Source organism: Phocoena sinus, chromosome 12 (assembly GCF_008692025.1).
Source record: "Phocoena sinus isolate mPhoSin1 chromosome 12, mPhoSin1.pri, whole genome shotgun sequence".
Taxonomy (NCBI): domain Eukaryota; kingdom Metazoa; phylum Chordata; class Mammalia; order Artiodactyla; family Phocoenidae; genus Phocoena; species Phocoena sinus.
This window is the reverse complement of record NC_045774.1, coordinates 15,315,530-15,338,450: the sequence shown is the minus strand read 5'-3', so window position 1 is coordinate 15,338,450 and position 22,921 is coordinate 15,315,530. Positions and strand designations below refer to the sequence as shown.

The 22,921-nt window shown below is 45.9% G+C and overlaps 1 protein-coding gene across 4 annotated transcripts in view; it reads left to right on the top strand.

Moving 5' to 3' along the window:
- Positions 1 to 479: 479 nt before the first annotated feature.
- PLEKHG1 (pleckstrin homology and RhoGEF domain containing G1) overlaps positions 480 to 22,921 on the top strand; it is a 237,122-nt gene continuing 214,680 nt past the window's right edge. Inside the window, exons 1-2 of one of the 4 annotated variants that reach the window (XM_032650792.1) lie at positions 480 to 619; positions 9,058 to 9,169. The gene's annotated coding sequence lies outside the window, so the exon portion shown is untranslated. Of the gene's footprint in view, positions 620 to 6,245; positions 6,266 to 9,057; positions 9,170 to 22,921 lie in introns of those variants that run through there. The other 3 variants (XM_032650793.1, XM_032650791.1, XM_032650794.1) reach the window with 3 other exon arrangements.

Below are 22,921 nucleotides of genomic sequence, written 5' to 3'. Positions count from 1 at the left end.
GAAAAACAGTGAGCTTCCTCCCTCTTTGTACATATTATTACCCCAGAGCTTCTGTGTTACTACTAAAATGTCGAATTAATCATTCGGGGTATTATTTTTACAAAATCATATGGGAAACTATCACGTCTAAGAGAAAGCTAAACCTGAGGATCCCGGAACATGAAGAAAAGTCATGTGTCTACGAAAACAGTAGCAGGGATTTTTTTTTTTTTTTTTTTTTTTTTTGTAATTTTTTCTTCCCCCGGGGGCTGTAACTTGACTGCTCTCTTTGGCAACGCTCCAGAGACAAGTCCAAGTGCTTAATCTCTTTCTCCTTCTCTCTCCCCCTCCACCTCCCCACCGTTCTCGCCCGGGCAGAGGGGAGGAGGCACCGCAGATCCGCTGCTCGCGGCGGCGGGGCCCGCATCCCTGCGCCGGGAGGGGCGGGTCGGGGCGCGGCCGCCGAGCGGGGAGCGCGGCCGAGCGGCGGGGCCGAGCCCGAGGAAGAGGAAGTCCGAGCCGGGGCGGCGGTGCAGGGCGCTCGGCGGGCGCCGGAGCCGGCGCAGCGCAGCGCAGCGCAGCCGCACCTTCCCGGGCCGACGTGCGAGGGCGGCCCGCGCCGGGAGCCGCCTCTACCCGGGTAAGCGCCCGCTTCGCTGGACACCGGGTCCTTTTCCAGGGACGGGACCGCTCGGCCGGGAGCCCCGGGGAAGGGGAAGGGGCCCGGGGCACCCTCGGCCCGGCGCCCCAGATCCGCAGGTGGAGGCGAGCGGAGCGCGGTACCGGGTTCCCGTCCCCCGCGCGCATCCTCGCGGGTGGGGGCCGGCGGGGTCGGGGGAGCGCCCCGCCGCCGGGACCTGGGCCCGCCCCTGCCCGCCGCCGTCCTGAGGGGGCGACCCGCCGCCGCCGCCGCCGCCCGGCTCCGGGCTCCGCGTCCCCGAGCCCCGGTCCCTGAGTCCCTGGCTCTCCCGTCCCTCCACCGGCTGCTGCGGCGGAAAAGGGGCTCCTTAGGGCGCGCAGGAGCGTTACCAACCCAACCCTCACAGCCCAAACGGAACAGTCGGAAAACGGGACCCGAGCGCCCGCCGCTCTCGGTCAGCTCCCCACCACCGGGCCCGGGCGCCTGGGCCCCCAGGAGCGGCGAACCGCGGTGGGAGTCGGAGGCCGGGGCTCTGTGGCGCGTTTGGCTGGCAGGATCCCTGCCTTTGTAGATCTAACCTTGGTGTCCCGGCTCTGCAAATACGTCCCCTCGGGGGAGGAGGGGACGGGGGGGCGGTGTCGAAAGCCGGTGTCCAGTCCATCACGGGGTCGATGTAACACCTGGTCCACGGGGACTCTGCCGACCTTCCTGGCCTCGGAGGACAGCCAGGGTCTGCGGTGATGCCCGCAGCACCTCCCCCTCCCCCCACCCCCCACCCGCGCTTTGTGTATTCTGGTGAGACTTTGGTTCTTAAATCAGAAGCCTAGGAAGGTTCTAATCGGGAAAAGTCGTTAAGCTGTGGCATTTCATTCCGTTCCTGGGAAACAATGAGGTGGATGACTTTTTAAACGCTCTGGTGGAGTCTTGTTTGTAGAGCCGGTATTTCATTAAGTTCTGGTCCTTAACCCTCCCTTTGTACCACCCTCAGGTGGCCAAGGCTACTGCACATAGTTTTGAAATTGTAGAGGGTGAGTCCGGGGGAAGGCTGTTTGCGGCAGGCATCACGGAAGACAAGGTCGATCGCAGAGGGAGAGTTGGTTTGGGGGTTTTCCGACGACTGGGTACAGAACTTCCTTGTGTTTTCGTATTTAAACCAGGAGACCAGCATGTTGACTCTGGGTCAGATTTGTCTTCGAACAGAATTCCAGGCCTAGAGAGATCATGTAATGCTATAAACACAGTTATCAAGTGTTAAAATCAGCGTCTCCGGGCCGCTCAGTTTCTGTATACTTTTAAAGAATTTATGGACTTTGGATTTTGATTAAACGCTATTAAAACATTTCCAGGCTTATCGTGTCTGGGAATAAGAAACTCCATTCTAATTTCATCTTTGCCAAGTCAGACCTGAGCAAGCTGCTCCACCTCTGGTGGCCTTGGCTTCTCCCTTGTGAAGTGATTTAGAGGAACCAGGGGGTTTCTAATTTAGCTTCAGGCTCACTCCTCACTGCACCACTCCCACCCCATACTACTTGTTTGGTCTACTGTATTTAAGATTTAGATACAAAAGTGATGGTTTGATATTATGGTCCTTTACCATCTTTGAGTCTGACTTCCCAATTCCTCACTTTGCTTTTGGTCCTATTTGAAACCTGGTGTCTAAGCCACCAACGCCCCCGAAGAAACGTTTTCCCCAGAGTTCTCCTTCCTCATTGGCGTCATCCTCATAAGGTCATCAACAGCTGTCACTGGATGACCTTCCTTTTCCCTGGTATAGCTCTCCCTGAAGCCTTCCACCGAAGGGCAAGGCGCAGTGAGAAACGGTTACCTGGCAGTCAGACCCATGCCTGAATCCTGCTTCCCTTGATGGTTTTTTTCCTGCTCATCTCCATCCTCACCATGGGCACCAGCTTCCTTCGGTGACTTTAACATGGACGATGTTGCCAAATACAAGCTTAAATATTTCCCTGGGAGACTCAATCTGTGCTTCAAAAAGATTAAATGATCATTTTTTAACAAATTGATAGGAAGTGGCCAAGTAAGTTTTCAGAAGAAAGAATAACCAGTGCTGTCTTGTTCTCCTCCTTTTTGAGGCTATGATTTTTTAAGTGATTTAACGGTTTGTAGTCTGACACATAAACACAGGAAATGCTTGAGTAGCACGAAATCTTTTGAGTCCTTAGTAGACTATAAAGCAATTCCTGAATCTATGCTCTGATCTTTAAAGGCTGCACAATCCACTTTGTACGGATTTCTCTTCCCTCCCCCTTTGCAAGTAGTTGGTCTTTCGAACAGCTGCCACCTGTGAATCCTCATGCAGGTGAGATTATATCCATGGAACAGTAAAACTAGATGCATCTTGGATGAGCCAGCCAAGCCCGTACGTCTTAAAGATGTGTGAAAGCTCTGGTTAAGAACAAGTGCTCTGGAACTAGCTGACCTGTGTATGAAGTTTGCCTCTGCAGCTCAACAGCAGTGCGACCTTGACCCCTCTAAGGAAGTTATTTAGACATGGATTATTTTATAATGGAGAAAATGTAGCAGTCATAGTTGATCATTCTCTCCGGATTATCTCACCTTTGCTCATTCCTTCCTCTGTAAATTTAGGAAGTAGTGACCCTTCCCTCTTGAGCGGTGCTGAGCATTGATGATTATTAACAAATTAATCTGTAGTAAGTGGTGGGTGCGCTGTGTGCTTCCAAGATGATTACTGTCGATAAACCGAGTCCCAGGAGTGAGTGATTTTGTTGGCAGTTATGCAGCTCTCAACTGGCAAAGCTGTGATTTAACCCAGGATCACTTCTCTTACCCCTGAACTTCACTACCTAGAAATGGTGGTGGCATGGGGACATGTTTTAAATTAAATGTAATGGTTCACTCTTTAAGAAAAACATCACTTGCCTCTTTTGACTTAAAAAAGAACATGGTTTCCAAAGCAAAATGTTCATGTATTCAAGCAGGGATGGGGATAGAAACATCTTCTAGACAAAGACCCTAAGCAGCCCAGTGCTTGTGTATGGCAGGCATCTCAAATATTAATGTTTCATGACAGCCTGCATCAATCTCGCTTTATAAAATGAAGAGCTGACCCCAAACCAGTTGGGCATTCAGAGCCATGGGCGTCTGTGCCAAGGAGAACTTACTAACTGCAGGGCCCGCTTTCAAGTAATTAAGAGATGGCTCCGTGCTCTGCTTCTTATTGCTTATGCTGATGAAAAGCAACAGATGCTTTAGCAGATATGATAGAAATATAGGCTGGACATCCTAGTGAGGGGGCCTGGGTTTGCTGTTAAAGTAACTAGGCCACAGGTCATCCAGATGCTGCGGAACAACTTCATGGATGCTTGGGTGACCCCCATCCCAGTGATTAGAAGTTGCCTGTCGTTCTAGCGTAGTTTTCACGTTCGAGTCATGTTTAAGTATGTTTCCAATCTATATACACAAAGTTACCCAGAAATGTTTCTCTGCTGAGCTACAAGCCATGTAAAAATCTCTAAACCTAAACATCTCCTTTTGGTAAATATTGAATTACTGTTTGATGGAAAGCAAAAGTAGGCTGGATTCATGGATTCAAACAATCCCTAACCCTCCTCTTCTTTCCCCCTTCCCATCCTGGAGGAGGAATCCTGGAGGAAGGGCAACTTCAAGAGGGTTAATGTTAGGCTAAGTGTTTAAAAGATTCCAGCTATGCCCCCTTGATGTACTAAACTGATGTCTTTAATTAAGAAAGCTATTTGGGTAAGCTTTAATGACCAGGGTGCTGTCGAGCCTACAGAAGCCACTTATCACCAGCATTAGGAAGATCAAACCATTGCAGCGTTTGGCCAAAAGCTAGTAACCCTTCAAGTGTGAGAAGGACACCTTTTAAAAAGATCAAAGACAAAGTTGAAATGTGTGTGAGTGTAATAATCGCTGAAACTTTAGAATTTTCATAAAAGGAATCAATAAATCTAATGTTTGAAGTGGAAAAGAGATCTTACCATTGTCCACTCCGTGTCCAGTGACATTAAGCACTGACTTAAATGCCCTGACTCTGAACAGAAATGGAGGAGGACGATGAGAAGTTCTAGATCAGGGGGTGGTGAACCTTTTCCCGTAAAGAGCCAGATGGAAGTATTTAGGCTTTGTGGGCCATGTACATGCCTGTCGTATATTCTTTGATTTGTAGAAGGGGGGATTGGTTGTTTACATAAACTCTTTAAAAATGTAAAAACCGGGGCTTCCCTGGTGGTGCAGTGGTTGAGAGCCCACCTGCCGGTGCAGGGGACGCGGGTTCGTGCCCCGGTCAGGGAAGATCCCACATGCCGCGGAGCGGCTGGGCCCGTGAGGCATGGCCGCTGAGCCTGCGCGTCCGGAGCCTGTGCTCCGCAACGGGAGAGGCCACGACAGTGAGAAGCCCGCGTACCGCAAAAAAAAAAAAAAAAAAAAAAAAAAAAAAAAAAAAAAAAAAGTAAAAACCGATCTTTGCTTGAAAGCCATACAAAACAGTCTTTTCACTGGAAATCTAAATAAATGTTAGTAAACCAAAAAAAGAAAAAAATATGGCAGCCGTAGTTTGCCAACTGTGTCCTAAATGAAATATTCTGTCTGTGATATCCTTTAGTATTTTTGTGGAGCCCCCAGATGATAAATTTCATAGGCTCTATCTAAGCTCACTCGCTGTAGACTGACTTATAATCAAATCTCCTGTGTTACTGTTTTTTCCAGTCACTCTTCTTTATTTTCTCTTTACACTGGGCTTGGAGGTCTCTGTTAGACATAGCGATCAGTTGACATAGGACTGACAGCACCAAATTTCAACATTCATCCTTGAGTGAGATGCAGGACAGGGAGAGAAGCTCAGCTGGGATGGAATAAAGTCCACATTGAAACGGGTCATTGACGAAGATCATTGATCATATGAAATGAAGTTCAAACCCCCCAGGATGGTACCCAAGACCTTCATGCTCACTTTTCTCCTAGCACCTTCCCGGGTATACTCTATGTCTCTCTCCCTCAGGATAACTCAGGATAACCCCTACATGGGCTGTGCTCTCTCTCACCAATGGTGGGATCCATCCGCACAAAGTTTAAATATACATCTCTTTTGTGGAGCCTCTCCTGATCTTATTGGGAAGAAATATGGGCCCCTGCAGCTCCATACTAACGCAGGACCTTACACGTGAAGCATTAGAAGGACAGAGAAGTGTGGTGATCCCCAGTGGACAAATATTACCTTTCAAGTTTGGGGGAACAGTCTTATTCTTCTCTGTAGCTTCAGAGATCCTACCTCACATCTTTGGGCCACTAGCAGAATCAGACCCATTTCCAGGCTTTGCATGTGATACACAGTATAGCATGGCACCGATGTGTCTGGATTTGAAGTCAGGCTGAGCTGACATTTAGTCTGGGCTTCTCCACTTTACCTGCTGCCCCATCTTTGAAGTCAGTAATGAGAATGACCTCTCAATTGCTAGGAATAAATGAGATTATTTTTCTCTGACAAGCATTTAGTTCAGGGTCTGACATGTAGTGCTTGCTCAATAAATGGCAACTTTTGTTCATTCCAGGGTCATCTATTGAGAACCTACTATCCCTGGAATGGTGCCTGACGCTGCTCTAGGAATAGCAGTGAATACAAGAGCCACGGTCTCCATAGTGATACGATCAGTAAGCGGAGAGAATCAGGGTAGGGGATGGGCCACCGTAGACTGGTGCTCCAGGAAGCCTGTCAGAGAAGGCAAGGTTTGAACTGCAACTTTAATGAGATTGATGAGTCCCTGTTTCATCGAATCTAAGATGCTTTTTTTAATGTACCATTAGGAGAGAAGAAATGCTGTCAATAAAATTGACACAGTCTCCTGTAAGATGCATCCCTAAGCTGTGAAAAATGGGCATCTTAGCAGCAATGAAATGCATTAATATTAGGGCTCAATAAATATCCACTGAATAAGTTAGTGTTATGCCATGGTTGCATCCAAGGTTCAGCTCCGATGGTTTACGTTGTAACTGTAGTTTGTCTCTTCTGTTTCTTAGGTCTGAAAGATTGACTTGGAACTAGCAAAGGGTACAATATAGTAAATTAAAGTACTGTGAGACATTTGTGATCCAACGTGCTTTAAAAATAGTTTAAAACATTTGCTTTGGTCATCTCAATGGGCAAAGTGTCTTGGTGACTCCTGTTGAAGTGAAATTGGCCTGGACATAACTTGGGTAGGAGTGGAGTTGAGCAGCTCTTGCAGCCGATAATTCCTTCTGGCAGCTGTCCGTAGAGATGTGTGAATCTTTAATGCACAGAATGGCCTTCCTCAGGGCAATGAAGGCATTAGCTGGAGCTTACTTCCTTCTGTTTCCCAGATTTAACGTAACATAAATACTCCTCTTCTCCTCTGTATCCCAAGGGGCTGATCATTTCTCTAACCAAGCAGGTCCTCTGTGATAATGAAATGAAGGTGGCTCCCTTTAGAGCCACCCCCTTCCCTCCTCTGGCAAGTCTCTGGGTTTTCACAGTCCAAGCAGTGTTCTCCTCTCTCTCCCCACCCTCCTCCTTGCTTAGAGAGTAAAACACTGCTTAAGTCTTTGCTTTCTGACCACCCTCTAAACTCTATCCCTCGTCAAGATCTTTTTCTGAACCCAGTTGGCAGCCTGCTCCAACTCTCCCCTTCTGTCCAAGATCTCATCTTCTGGATGGATGACTCAATGGGAGCTTTGACAATACTTAACTATTTCTAGCTGTCATAAAGTGCGCTTTCATGCTGTTTTGATTTTAATTTCAACATGTCACTCAAGTCCCGCGCAGACGTCGGCACGCCTGCCCTCCACACATGGTGAGCGTGCCTTTCCTTCTGCCCGTCCGGAGTCTGTTCTTGTGGGACCCTTTCAGCAACTCCCACCCTCTCCCAGCAAACTTCCCTGCCTGTACCCTGTCTGGCTGAGAAGGGTCTGTCAGCACTAGGCCACGGAGGAAGCGAATGCAGACCTTGCTCCCTTCCAGGCACATCCTTCCTCCACCTTCTCCTGCGACTGAAGCCCTCATGCTATAGGGGGTCTTTAGAACCCTGGCCAACTCTAGCTGAAATATGAGTCTTTGGAAACAAGTAGATGCAACGGAAAGGCCATTTGTAGGCATTCCAGGGGATGCATATTAACCACGGTCCAGCCTCAAGATGATTTAAGGCTGTCTCTGACCTGTGGCTGGGATGCTTGTCGGGGTGGAAGGGGTGTGTGAAGATGCCAGGCCACAAGGAAGGAGTGGGGACCGTCGCAGAGTGCAGCTTCCCATGGTCGTATGATTACAGGCAGTCCTCAAACACTAACATCTGTACTTCTCTGATGTGCTGGGAGAGAGGAAAAAACTGTAATCTGGGGCATAAATATACGATCCTGTGTTTATTCCCTTTAACCATGCAAACCTGTTATTAGTTTAAGCATCTATGTTGTGCTTAAATATTACAGCTGCTTCAAAGGAGGATACCGTAGCTGGTCTGAAACAGCTTACCATTTAAGTATTCAGTTGTCTCACACTTTTAAAATTTGAATCAACTAAACATATGAATTATGAAGCGTAAGAGTCAAAATCAGGGATATCGGATCACTGAGTGGGGTATGCAGAGGAGAAGCCTATTAGAGGAGATGTAGACTTTAAAAGTGATTTTTATAAAGAGAAAACGCTTCGGGAGTTTGGGAGTGCCATGTACACACTACTATATTTAAAATATATAACCAACTAGGACCTACTGTATAGCATAGGGAACTCTACTCAATATTCTGTGATAACCTAAATGGGAAAAGAATTTGTACAAGAATAGATACATGTATATGGATAACTGAATCATTTTGCTGTATACCTGAAACAAACACAGCATTGTAAATCAAACTACACTCCAATATAAAATAAAAATTAAAAACAAAACAAAAAAGAAAACCCTTCCTTTACCTCATGCCCCTCACACCTTAGATCAGAGTTTTTAGAGAATTTCTTGCTAAGGACTAATGAGGGTGAGGCTAGAAGGGTGATGAGATGGGCAAGGAACAGGCAGAGAATGGGCGCCCAGATGGGCTGAGGAGGGTTGGCTGTGTCTAGGAGAAGTGCTTTGGGAAATATTTGTAAGCTTATGGAATATAGTTATGGAGCAAAATCTTGGTGGTCTTGGCTTTTTTCCACTTTTCTTCAGTGTCTATGTGAGATAAATGCTTATTTCCCCCTCTCTCCTTTAACAGTCTTTTAGATTAAACTCTAAGGAATTGCCATTTAATCACAATACTTAATGATATTTGATCTTGACACTAAAATGGCAAGGAAAGCAAGGTGAAAATAATATTTCCGAGGCATGTGGACCCCTGTGGCCCATAGGTATACCAACCACAAGGAAGCATTACCTCGAGCAAGTTGGAATGCAGAGGATTTCCCAGAAGTGTCGTTATTAAGAAGCACTCTTTCTTTCTTCTTTCCTTCCCTTTAGAACTTATCCTGATAGAAAGCAAATGCTATGAAGTTCTAAAAATCGAGCTGTGATGAGCACTGTAACAGCCACGCCTTTCAAAATCCAGAATCCCCCTAAAGAGCAAAAAGAGGTTTGTTTCACTTTATGATCTGCCACACCAAGATGCAGTACTATCTAATCTAATCCTATAGTTCAAGAAATTTCCAAACAGGAAGTTAACAGGTGTTTGTTTTTACCTTCTTAGATAAGTGAAGAAGAAAGCACCTTTCTGTATTAGCTAAACGCATAATAGCTAGCAATAACTATTCTAAAAAACCCCTTGGTTTCGAATTACTAATATGAGCAGAAAACAGACTTTGCAAATGTTCGGAAACGACATACCGTGCTCTTAAAAGAGAAGATTCTTCCTTGATACTTCAGTATGCGTAATAGATATAGCAATCAAATCGAATACTTTCTTGCTTTCTTTCCTTACTTATTGTAATGCTAGTTCAAGCACTGTTTCTGTGACATTAATTATGGGAAAAATGGTGTGCATGGGAGAGATAAGTTTGTTTTTCTAAGGTCTGAATATTCAGCGTTGAAATGTGGGAATGGTCTGGAATTAGGCAGCCTATATATGTCATTTGGACATTATTTGAAAACGCCTGCTAACCTGGGGGTAAGACTGTATAATAAAGATATTGTGAGGCTTAAGTGCATAATGTATATACAGCACCCAGTATATAATAAGCCCTTGATAAATAGTGGCTCTCTTACTATGTTTACTGGGTGTCACACTTAAGTTTTATTCCCTGCTACTAGACGTCTGGAACAATAAACCAACATGAAAATAGCTGAGAAAAAACATCTCAGTGGTGGAAGAACAGCCTTTCTCCTGAGGCAAAAGTATACATTACACTCGGGAATTCAGATTAGAATCCGTGTATTCAACAAAGATAATTTCCTGAATTCTGGGGATACAATGATGAGCAAAACAGACCAAATCTGGAGTGAAGGGGGAAAATCCATGCGATGAGTGCTTTACAGAAAAGAAAAGAGGGAAATGGGTTGGGGCCGGGAGTGGCACGTTATTTGCCTGGGTGGTCAGAAAGGCCTGTCTGAGCCGGTTACATCGAGCCAAGATTTGTATAATAAGAAGTGACCTTAAGAAGATGCGAGGGAAGAACATTCTTGGCAGAGAGAAGAAAAATACGTATGGAGGCCCTGAGAGAGACATAAGCTCCATGAGTTCTAGGGAAAGAAAAGTAGGCTGTGAATGAACAAGGGAGGCAGAAGAAAGCGTGAGGTGAAGGTGGAGAGCGAGGTGGGGCCTGAATCTCGTAGGTCTTTATAATGTTGAAGGTCTTTACCGTGGCTTAAAAGAGAAATAGCGTATGATACCTGGATGGTATCGCTTACACGAGGAATCTAAAAGCAGTGGTACAAAGGAACTTATTTACAAAGCAGGAACAGACTCACAAGACTTAGAGAATGGATTTATGGTTACGGGGGGGGGGGGCAGGGGAAGGGATAGTTAGGGAGTTTGGGATTGACAAGTACACCCTGCTGTACTGAAGATGGAAAACCAGCAAGGACCTACTGCATAGCACAGGGAACTCCGCTCAGTATTCTGCAGCAACTTAATTGGGAAAAGAATTTGAAAAAGAATAGATACCGGTGCCCGTGTAACGGAATCCCTTTGCTGTACACCTGAAACTAACACAACATTGTTAATCAACTATACTCCAATGTAAAATATAAAGTTTAAAAAAAAAAAAAAAAAGCGCCGTGCAAAGCCACTGGAGGGTTTGAGGCAGGGGAGCGACAGAATCTGATCAATTATCTTTCAGTTGGGAGCAGCGGTACAGAGAGGATGCTGGCAACGGCAGCAGGTTGACTCGGAACTGGAATGTCAGCCACTTAGTTACTCTGCCTACTAGAAAATAATCAAATGCGATAGCTCTCAAAATATTCTGATTTAAAATTTCTGGCTCCAATAGTGAGGGCCTATTGTGTTTCAAAATAAATCCACAGAAACGCGGTGCAGCAGCCCGCCTGAGCCTCCCACTGCTATTCGTATGCCTTCTGAGATTTATCTATTGGCTTTTGCACAATTGATTTAAAGTCACCCACCCAGAACTGGGCTCACAATCTCCATTTCCAGACCCACCTCTAACTTCCTAGGGTTGTTTCTTTTCCCTTCTTTTCCAATTCTTAGTTAATAGCATACCACAATTCATTGGTCAGGACAAGCCTTTTTTTTTTCCTTTTCTGCCTTGTCCAATCAGTCAGCAATGACTTCTCTAAACAGGTCTCCGTCCGTATTCACTTATTCATGTCCCCCTCCCATCTGTTCAGATGCTCCTCGCTTGCCTAGCCCACTAGCATAGTTGGTGAGCCAGCACGGATTGATGTATCTAGAATACAAATCTGACCAGTGAACGTGTTGTCATAGAGGCCTCTTCTAATGGCTTAACCCAGCAGAAAGGCTGACAGTAGAACTTCAGGTGGAGACACAAGTCCCAGGTAGAGAGCCTTTGGTGTTCCTCTGGTCATGTTTTCCCTCTGATATCTCAGGTCGAATCCATAGGCAAACTGGGCTCTTCCTCCCAAATATCCAGAATCCCGTGACTTCTCAGTCTTCACTGCTGCCACTTGGTCCGGTCCAGCTGCTCTCTCTGCCTGGATGGTACAGTAGGCTCCTAACTGGTCTCCTGGCTCAGCCCCACACCCCCTCAGCCAAAGCGATCCTCATTCAGACTCCTCTCACGGTTTCCCATTTCACTCAGTCAGAAGCCAATCCATGGAACGGCCTCCGCGCCCCCGCGGTGGGACCCCTGCCCCGCGCTCTCGCTCTGATCTGCCGCCTGCCCCTCCCCACGTGCCCACCCTCCCCCGGCTCGCCGGCCCCTCTGCTGGTCCCAAATATGCCAGACGAGCCCCGGCCTCAGAGTGTTTTCATGACCTCTGCCTGGAACATTCTTCCCTGGATATCAAAGCTTTACCGTCTCACTTCTTTCAGTCCCCTGCGCAAGTGTCCCCTTATCAAAGAAGGCTTCCTGATGGTGCTGTAGAAAACAGCAGCCTCCGTACCTTGGAGGCCGCTGTAGCCTTCTTACCCTACTTCATTTGTATGCACAGCATTTAAGAACACTTAACAAAGGATATAGTTGTTTCTTGTCTGTTCTTCCATGAGGAGAGAGGCCCTGTGCTGTTCACACTGTATTTCCAATGATTTAGAGCAGTGCTCAGCACAGAGAGAAGCTTCACTTTTCGAATAAATCAACGTCACCTCGGCAATCGCCACCTCTTGCCTCCAAGTCAGGTAAATTCTGCCTGCAGTCTGATACTGCTGCACCACGTTCTAGAACGAGATCAGCGCCTAAGGTGCTGTGTGCGGGGAAGGGTGGGCGTGTTGGAGTAGAAGTGGTGGAGAACCTGCCTTATGACTCCACCTTCCTCCACCTTCCATCCTCCCTCCATCCCTGCCCTCACCCTCCTGGGCTTCAGAAGAAGCTTCCTCTGGAGGTCCGCCTGGACCCCTTGCCTGCAGTGTCTGCCCTCTAGCACCATGCAGCCCCGAAGGCCTTACTCTTGGCTGTTCTCCCCTATCTGCCTTATTCCTCCACAGTACCCACGGCACCACTCAGAAAATATCAAGACAACGTTTGATATTTAGGTCTAATCATTTACCCTTCCTTTGTCCAGATGCTACTTATCCATCGCAGTAGGTGGTGTGGTATGACAGTTAAACATTCAGACTCTGGCGCTGGGCTACCTGGATTCAGATTGGGTTGCATCGCTTAGAGTTTTCATGACCTCGAACAGACTTTTAACCCCCCCTAAGCTAGGGGGCAGCGACTTACAGATGAGGGAAGCAGCACCAGCTTCTGGGGTTATGATGAAGATCAAAGCCCATCATTCTTTAATAGGTTTGCAAAACCTATTAAAGAGAAAAAGTCAGGCAAATGTTCGCCGTCGTTTCCATTAGCATTTCTTTTAAATGGGCCTCTTTAAGAAAACTCAAATTGTCCTTCTTTCTCAGAAAACCGCCTGTCTTTTAATTACCATTTTATTCAACTTCCTGTGTATTAAGGCCTTATCTTTTTTTTTTTTAAAGAAGATGTTTGGGGTAGGAGTTTATTAAATTATTTATTTAGTTTTGCTGTGTTGGGTCTTCGTTTCTGTGCCAGGGCTTTCTCTAGTTGTGGCAAGCGGGGGCCGCTATTCATCGCGGTGCACGGGCCTCTCACTGTCGCGGCCTCTCTTGTTGAGGAGCACAGGCTCCGGACGCGCAGGCTCAGTAGTTGTGGCTCACGGACCTAGTTGCTCCGCGGCATGTGGGATCCTCCCAGACCAGGTCTCGAACCCGTGTCCCCTGCATTAGCAGGCAGATTCTCAACCACTGCGCCACCAAGGAAGCCCCTTAAGGCCTTATCTTGATGTAGTTATCAACTCATCCAGGTCTTACTAACTTACGTGTATAAAGTAAATAAATACTGCTTGCGTGTAGAAATACTGTGTTTATCCACCCTCCTCTCAGCATTTCCCACTCCCTTCCCTGCTTTATTTTCCTGATTAGCACACATATCTGCCTGATAGATATACCAGGAATTACTGTTTATCTTTAAAGCTCCATGGAAGGAGGAATGCATCTTCGAATTGAGGAACTTTCCAACTAAATGCAAGTAGAGAAAATAGCATAATGAACCCCCATGTACCCATCTTCCAGATTCAAGAATTATAAACATTTTGCCAATCTTGTTTCATCTGTTTCCCCATGAACCCCCTTCCCCAACTTTGAAGTAGTAAAAGCAAATCCCAGATATCATGTTACTGTACCCATAAATATTTCAATATGCATTTCCAACAGATAAGAACACACTTTTCCATATCACCACCACACAATTAATACACCTAATAAAAAGAATAGTAGTTCCCTAATGTCAACTCTTTCTCTGTCCATAGTCAAATTTCCATCAGAGCTGGAGTTTTTTGGCCTGTTTTGTTCACTGCCACATCCCAAGCACATAAGGCACACCATAATATTTAAATGAATGCGTGGCTAAGTTGTGCTCTGAAATTCCATTTTTGGAAGACAACTCCATAAAACTATGATAAATGGTGATTGTGATCTTGGGCTAATAAAAGAAAGCCCGCTTGACTCATAATGTCAATGTCTTTTAATGAGCAGATACCTTTGGAGTTCTAACTCGGAATAGGTTGTCTTTTTTGTCTTTTTGCGGTACGCGGGCCTCTCACTGTTGTGGCCTCTCCATTGCGGAGCACAGGCTCCGGACGCACAGGCTCAGTAGTTGTGGCTCACGGGCCCAGCCGCTCCGCGGCATGCGGGATCTTCCCGGACCGGGACACGAACCCGTGCCCCCTGCATCGGCAGGAGGACTCTCAACCACTGCGCCACCAGGGAAGCCCAGGATAGGTTGTGTTTGAACCTGCCTCTCTTGCCTCGGAGGAGTCTGAAATTCCACTCCCTCTCCCTTCTTGAACAGGAAATGAAGTTAGCATGGCATGGTTCATATTTTTAGAGTTGAATGGACTGCCTTTTGAATATGAACTGTACAACTTATCAGCTATTTCTTCTTTCATAAAATGGAGGAGAATTATAACTACTGTAGAGGGTAGTTATGAACATGTAGTGGATAAACTTTAACAGTGCTTGGCCTTTAGCAGCTGTTTAATGGGCAGTTGTGCTCTCTCTCTTGTTGCAAGTCACTGTCATTGGCAATTTCCAAGGTGAAAGTTCCCAAGCCAGGGAGGAAAGGCCCCCAGAGGCTGCTTGGAGGCAAGAGGCTACCAAGCAGAAGCTGGGTCTCCATAGTGCTGCCTTCCCAGGCCTCCCTGGCCTCCGTCCAGACTCTCTCTCTCTCTCTCTCTCTCTCTCTCTCTCTCTCTCTCTCTCTCTCTCTGTCCAGATTGGCTCTTCGGTTTTTCTTGCGTTCGCTGTGGTCTGCTGTGCAATGGAAAGCAGTGTTTTGGTTTTACTTCTGGGCAGTACTGCTGCCCTTTCGAGGGTCAATTTGAAGAGCTTTAACTTCTAATGACACTTTAAAAAAATCCTTGGGGGCCTCCCTGGTGGCGCAGTGGTTGACAGTCCACCTGCCGATGCAGAGGACATGGGTTCATGCCCTGGTCCGGGAAGATCCCACACGCCGCGGAGCAGCCGGGCCCGTGAGCCATGGCCGCTGAGCCTGCGCGTCCGGAGCCTGTGCTCCGCAACGGGAGAGGCCGCAACAGTGAGAGGCCCGCGTACCGCAAAAAAAAAAAAAAAAAAAAAAAAAAAAAAAAAAAAATCGTCACAGTTCTACCTTCTCTTTTGAGTAAACACTAGACAAAAATAGTTCCATAAAACTCAGGTTTTGTGCTCTGCTGTCACTGTAGATGGTTGTATGACCTCTCCAAAATTAGAGCTCTATTTCTACCAACCCCTGAATGAACGACTGGGTCACACTTTAGATGCCTAGCTAAGTAAGATTACTGTCAGGCACATCAGGGTCCCTGATAAGTTCTGAGGTCATAACCAGTCTTGTCAACAACACATCACTTCTCATACTAGGTTTAACTGCAAGGTTAGTCTTCCTCTCCATCATTGGTCGGGCACATGGAAGGGCCTTCTCAATTTCATGATTTGAAGGAATTGCCCTCCATTTCCAAGACCACACCTTGTTCTGAGACAGACTAGCCTGGAATTTGAGGCGAGTAAAGCTTTGGATAACCTATAACCTCAGCAAAGCTCAGTCCCTTTCCACAGCACAGAGGGTTTCAAAGCATTAGCTCTAACTCTGATAGCTTTGTACCCGAACGTACACCCTTGGGCCCTTTTCTGCATGACGTGTCTGGGTCCCCTCCCCTCCAGCGATCCCCCAAGTCCACGCAGAGTTCTCTTTGCTCTGACTTGGCCTCCTTCACCCCTCTGAAAGCTGCCATCTGCTTTATTTCCCTTCCTCCTCCATCACAGCCCCTTCTTCTTTCTAAATCTCCCCAACGGAAATCTGGAAATATGCATATACTTAAATTCTCACAACAGGAAAAATAATACAGTTGTAAATTCACAGAGGCTAGAAGTTTTTTGTGAGAAGAAACAGACTGAGGAGGGATTGCAGTGAGGGAAGTCTGCTATAAGGAATAGAGGGGAAGTTCTAAATAAGGACCAAGGAGACTGGAAGGGGCAGGGCATCTGGGCAGCAGGTATGGGGAGAATGAAAGGCAGTGTGAGGGCTAGGGTGATGGTCATGAAGCTTTACCTCTGGTTCCCATTTGCCTCCTGTCTTGTAGTTCCCTGTTGTACCAAGGAAGTACTGACTAGTTCAGGCAATGTTCCAGAGGCTTTGCATGTATTTACTAATTTCACGCACATGAGCACTTTGAATATATGCAATCATTCCCATTTCACAGATGAGGAAACTGAGGCGTAAAACCAGTTAGATAACTTGTCCAAAGACACTCAGCTGATCAATGGCAGCCTCGGATCTGTACCCAACAGGCTGGCCTCAGATCTCATGCTCGTAGTACACTTGGGGTATGAGTGAGGATTGGGCTCGACTGCAAGGGTTGGGGATGGGGGACACAGGACTTACAGGTCTGAGTAGGTCCAAGACTAGTAGGGAGCTCTCTACTCATAGGGACCCAAACTCCCTCTATCTTGTTGCCCTGAGAGATGTCATCTTCATTATGGGTGGCTATATGTGGTCGGCCCTCCGTATCCCCAGGTATCGCACCTGCAGATTCAGCCAACCGAGGATCAAGGTTGGTTGGCTGAATCCGCGGACGCGAAACCTGTGAATTCAAAACACGTGGATGCGGAGGGCTGATTATATTTAACATACTGCACCATTTTATACAAGGAACTTGAGCATCTTGGGATTTTGGCATCTACGGGGGCCTCCTGGAACCAACCTCCCGATAATACTGAGGGACAACTGTACCTAGTTAAAATTAAGGGTTGCGTTATTGTTGAAAACAAGAGTGGCAGATTGGGATACAACTCTCTTGATAAGAGAAAAGGAAGATGACATCACAAGGTGTGCTGTTCCAGAGGGAAGGAGCGCCAGCAGCCAGTCTCTGAACTGTGCTGCTTGAGTGCCTTGAAAAGCTGTGGCTCATGGTAGCTACTAAAGTATTTGATTGACTCTTCGGGTGTCTTCTCTAAAGGGGAAAAAAAAAAAATGTTTCACATCTGGCGGGATGCCCCACTTAATTACAAATAAATATTACATGCTAGTGTTTGATTAACAACTGGGCATTTCCAACAAACATTTCATCCTGGCAAGGGCTGTTTACTAACAGAAGGTCAGAAGCAGTCTCTTCTGGAGAGGAAACTTCTAAAGATGCTAATCATCATAGGATGTCAGTCATCCGTGGCGACATTAGGAACCAGCTGAAAACTGATAAGATCTGCTTGTCTCCTTCAGTGTAATGTCTTGTAAGAACTTGCTTTTCTGTCGAAGAGTTGTACTAGTCAGACTCTTGCTTGAAGGGCTCCACATTTGGACTGAATTAATTAATCAAAGAACTGATTGAGATTGCAGTCTTCTCAATCTACTGTGATAGAAAAAAAATTGATAAATGTGAAGTTCTAGAATTAAGACCTATGTTGAGGGAGGAATGATTTAAACATTAGTGAGAGGATTAGAAAGAAAATCAAGAACTCGGATAACAAAGTTTTTTTTACCAAGCTTAAGAATTTGAAGAAGTGTCGTTGAGTTAAATTGTATATTTTTCAGAAATTGAGATTCTGTGAATTTTCCTCTATTGCATGTTCCCAGAGAATTACAGGAAATCCTTTCTAACAGGGTATCCTGAGTTGGAGGGTTTGTTAAGTCAGAAAAAACACTCACTTGGTGGTATGCTTCTGGTGAAGATTATAGAATCCATTATGCTTCACTGGATTTGAAGAACTACAGTCACTTTAATCACGCTTGTTTTCACGGTGGCCCAGAGAAGAATTAAGAGACTTCCTTTTTCAAAAGTTTTTGCTAAGACAGCGCTTTTATTCTCCAGTTGAGTCAACAACATGGTCTTTTATTGGAATTCCAAAATCAGACTTGATGTCCTCGTGAAATTTAAAAGTAAATTGATGAGAAGTAATTAACCAGTTAATTACTAGTGTGACAAAATAAACTTGTGCTTTAAAAGTGTTTTAACTACTCAAATGGCTGGGGACTTTCAGTAGAAGGCTATGGGTTAATGTGAAGCCTTGGTAGTACAGAACTCTTAAGTCTCCTTGGCAACATTCCCTGTAGAGCTCAGTAAGGTTTAGGTCTAACTTGAGATGCCCAAGAAAATTAAGAACAGTGGTGCTGATGGTGAGTGGAGAGTAAAGCTGTCAACTGGTGTGAGTGCCCTTGTGAGGCCAAGCTGCAGGGCGTTCACCAGGGTTTATACATGCAAAGGACTTCCTTCTATTCTCTGAGGATGTCTGACAGACAAAATGATTTCAGCTTACTGATGGGCATATCAGCAAGCATTGTCTTGAGGAGGGCCTGGGTGTGGGAACAGGTCTTCAGGGGCGATAGAAAGCGAATATGGTGTGTGCTGGTAAATGTTTAACGACATATGGGGGTAGGTAGCTCTGTGTGTGTGTGTGTGTGTGTGTGTGTGTGTGTGTGTGTACACACAGGAGACATACATATACATATGTACATATAAGTTTATGACAAATTGTAGTAATACAAAGGATGAATAGCACATAATGTGCAAATAATAAAAATCGATTCTCATAGAATGCTTTTGTTGGTTTGCTGAGCTTCTTATAGTCATAACCAACCTATAATAAGTGAATGTAGTCTCAACATTAATGTTTGTTAGATATTTTCTTTGACGTTAATATGACAAAAGTGAAGCAATGAAGATGTATGTCAGAGCTTCACGCTTTCGTCAGTGGCGTGAGGCGCCCCCACTGAACTGAATGCTGGGTGACTGTTTCCTCATTTTTGGGTCCTATGTGTACAGTGTCACAGCTCCAGACGTAACACCCTTTTGTGTTTTAATCTGTATTATTAACATTTTCTCCAGCACTTTCTTAGACACGAAGAGAACAAATCAAAGCCCAGATATGCAGCATTTGCCAACTTCCATGGTGTAAATATTCGCACTGTGGCTACTTTCAAGCTACCAGAGTTGGGGAGAAATATGTAATTATTAGCCATTGTTATGATATTTCTACCATATAGATATTAAAATAGACATCAATAACCTCAAGAACATAGGTAACAGTAAAATACGGTAAAATAATAAGTGAGGAGTTTTGAGCATTTCTACCTTTGTTTCTAATGCAGTTTATTTAATGTTGAGATTACATTATTTACATTTTAATGATGACTTTAACAACTGGCTCACAAAATTCCTGAAGCTTAACAGTTGGTTCTTGTGAGATGCTAAGGAAAAGAGCGTTGAGTAGGAGAGTGTCAACTGTCACAGCGCACAGAAGCATTGGGAGAGTAACAGAGTGCTCGTCTGGGAAGTTTCTGACCTGATGAAATGTATTTTGAAAAGCAGTGGTGATTTCCCTCCAAGTGTGGGCCAAGTGCATTTATGTAACTGAATACAGGTGGTCTCCAGGTTACTAAGGACAATTGCAATCCAAAGGGTGGGACAGCCCCTGCTGGAGATCTCTCACTGGTTACCTCAGGCTTTTTACTTACTCGGGGGCAAGGGGAGTAGCAGCAGAGGGAGAGTAGTTTGTGAAAAACAAGGGAAGAGGGAACTTCCCCGGCAGTCCAGTGGTTAGGACTTGGCGCTTTCACTGCCAAGTTCGAGGGTTCGATCCCTGGTCAGGGAACTAAGATCCCACAAGCCATGGGACGAGGCCAAAGGAAAAAAAAAAAAGACAAACAGTAGAAGAAACTGTGGAGAGTAAAAAACAGTTTAGACTTGCTCTGGGGACAGAGCCCAGACCTTTTGATTCAAGTGATGACTTTTCTCAAAATTCTACCTATTGAGAGATCCATGTTTGTTAAAGATTGGAGGGTTCAAAGGTCATCTCTACTCTGTGCTCAGGGTCCCTCTTCGCAGCCTCAGCACTCCTGTCTATTAGGCTCTCCCACATGCCCTCTTTCCCGTTCTCTCCTCTTCTGCCCTGGTAGAGAGTTTCCCGGCTTTCTCCACATTTGCTCAGAGCCATCACTCATCTCAGCAAGAAGACCTCAGAATTCGTACTCCCTTAGAGGGCCACAGACGACTGTAAAAACAGACCTATTTTCCTGACACATTTTCATTTGAATTAATTCAGTGTTAATCAATTAATATTCATTAATGTTAAATTAGTTCAGCTTTATTCCTAATACCCACCGAGCCCCTCTATACTGAGGGAGAGGATGACGAAGTGGAAAGGAAAGCAGTTTTGGAGCAGGGAGCCTTTGAGGACCTAAGGGCGGCTTTTACGGAGCAGGTGGAGACGTAAAGAAAATAAAATGGGGCTTCCCTGGTGGCGCAGTGGTTGAGAGTCCGCCTTACGACGCAGGGAACACGGGTTCGTGCCCCGGTCCGGGAAGATCCCACATGCCGCGGAGCAGCTGGGCCCGTGAGCCATGGCCGCTGAGCCTGCGCGTCCGGAGCCTGTGCTCCGCAACGGGAGAGGCCACAACAGTGAGAGGCCCGCGTGCCGCAAACAGAAAAAAGAAAAGAAAATGCATGCTTCTAGATGCTTTCCTTCTTCAGACATGAAGGAAGAAATGTTCTTTTTTTCCCTCCCACTTCACGCTGCCCACAGCTCCAGAGACCCAGGGCTCAGAAAAACTCCCATTTGCTGCTTGGACCACTTATAGTTTTTGGCGTAAATTGATTCCTTTTTCCCAAAAGATGTGTTATGAGTTGAGGAGGGTGTTTCTGTAGCATTAACACATTTAAGCTGCTGTGTTGAGATTAACACTGACACTTAACACGGCTGTGTCTTCTCTATAAATGCCACGTTTATTTGATCACAATCACACAGTCATCTTTATATTTTTATTGTATTTCTTTTGGTGGCCTTTATTTGTGTTTACTTTCATTGTTTATTTCATTGTGTGTGTTTTTATAATTTTATTGCGTTTTTAATCAGAAAAGGGATTTTTGTATGTGTGAAGGGAAAGAAAAACACCGATTCCAATTGGGTCATTAGAAATAGTTCTAGACCTGTATTCCTCAAAGTTGTAGCCTGGCCGTGGGCAGGAAGCCCCAGACGTGGGCAGCCCGCCTGCATTCTCCCCGCCGGAAGACGGCCCGACTCAGTGGCCCTCCAGCTCTGCCAGCTCCTTGCCATACCCAGGCCAGACCCGGCAGGTCCTGATTCCTCAGAAGATTGCAGCAGCCTCCAGGCCTGTCCTTTGTCCCCTCAGACCCCTTCAGTATTTGTGCAAGCAGGGAAGGGCTCTGTGTAAACACCGTCACTCCCTCTCTGACAGTTGGGCATTCCACACCCTCTTAATCCGAGTGGGGGGCGGGAGGGGTGGGGGAAGAGAGCCAATTGTGTGTTCTGTTTTGCTTATCTTTTAAGTTGCCAGATCTTTTTGACTGACTAAGCTTTTTTTTTTTTTAAGTTGTCTAGACTTCTGCTGTAATGAGGAGTGTGTGTGTGTGTGTGTGTGTGTGTGTGTGTGTGTGTGTGTTCATTCAGTAAATGTCTGTGTGCCTCTTCTGTGCCAGGCATCCTTTATTTGCTGTGTAGGCACTTAGGGTCCAAGGGTGAACAAAACTGAGGACCTGCCCTCTCCAAGTCTGCATTCTCTGCACGTGACAGATCTCAATAAGTAAACATCAAATGTTATCAGGACTAACCAGTGCAATGAAGAAGCGTCAGGCCAGGGTAACGGTAGAAAAGGAGCTCGGACTGGGGAGGGAGGGCACTTTTTCTTACTGTTACCCAGTTACATCTCATCTGTGGATGTTATAGGTGGTACCCAGAAGAAGTAACTAAAACTCTGCCATTGATCCTGATCCTGTCTGTGTAAAGAAAAGAAGAACATTCAGCTTCTCTTTCTCGGGTTGAATCTCCAAGGTTCCTGACTTCAGTTTCTGGGCCTCAGTTTCCTGATGTTAAGCTGCACATTTAATAATAATAACCGGCTCCTGGAGCTGTTGCGAAGAGTAATATGGAGTTAGGGCTTGTGACGGGCTTAGGACAAGGCCCGGCGTGCAGTAAGTCCTCGAATGGTAGCGCTAATACCGTCCAATAACGATACACGTGAGGATCTAGCACTTGTGCCAGGAGGCTGTGTTCCAGAAGGTCAGGATGTAGAGCTGCTGCTTTACGGGGAAGCAGTAAGCGAGGAACCTCAGCTTCCCTCTTTGTAAAATGGGGTCCTCTTAGGCCACTAGCCTCAGAGGGTTCTGTTGTGCAAATCAGTTTAAAGAACGTGAGAGCACAGTTTGAATACTGGGAAATACTGTTGGAAATACCACTACAGATGGTGGTACTAAGCACTCATAGGGCCCAAAATAACCTATGTAAAGTCTCTAAATATAAGTGCTATCAAAAGACACATCGTAATTGTTTATGCTACACATCATGTCCCCCTTCCTTTATGATGCTTTCCCTTTAGGTGACATCTCGTCTCTGGAACACCCTATAATTCACTACGTGGAGGCATCGGTAATGCCTTATCACATTGTGCTCAGGTTCAGTTGTGTTATTCGTGTAGTTGACCTTGAGCACATTGGAATCCAACTCACATTTGAGCCTCTCTTTCCCTTACTGGTCCCTCACACGACCCCCTTCCCTGAGAACTCTGTCCACCTCTGGGGTCTGCTTGGTTATGTCAACCTGCACTTCACATTATACCAGGTGGAAGGAAGCAGAAAGCCGAATGAGAATGTCATCCTGTGAGATATCAGAAGTATACTGTTGTTAAATAAGTGAATCTCAGTAAAAGCAAAAATGTTATATGAATATTTATTATATATG